Genomic DNA, 219 nt, shown 5'->3' with positions numbered 1-219 from the left:
AAATTGTTTATTTTGGGTAAATCAAATGTTTTAGGTAAATTAGCGTATCAGTATGAAAAGGGAATGGCTCAATTGAGTACGTATGCAATACGGCAATATTTAGGAGAATATTTTTCTGATAATATAAAACGAGATGCATTTCAATTTCTCACAGCTCTTTGTGACAAATATGATTATATAAAAGATTCACTTTTGTATAAAATGAATACTATCAACCAC

This window comes from Odontomachus brunneus, unplaced genomic scaffold, assembly GCF_010583005.1.
Source record: "Odontomachus brunneus isolate Ranch 3 - 2012 unplaced genomic scaffold, Obru_v1 Obru_scaffold_404, whole genome shotgun sequence".
Lineage (NCBI taxonomy): Eukaryota > Metazoa > Arthropoda > Insecta > Hymenoptera > Formicidae > Odontomachus > Odontomachus brunneus.
Note: the sequence above shows the minus strand (reverse complement) of the source record.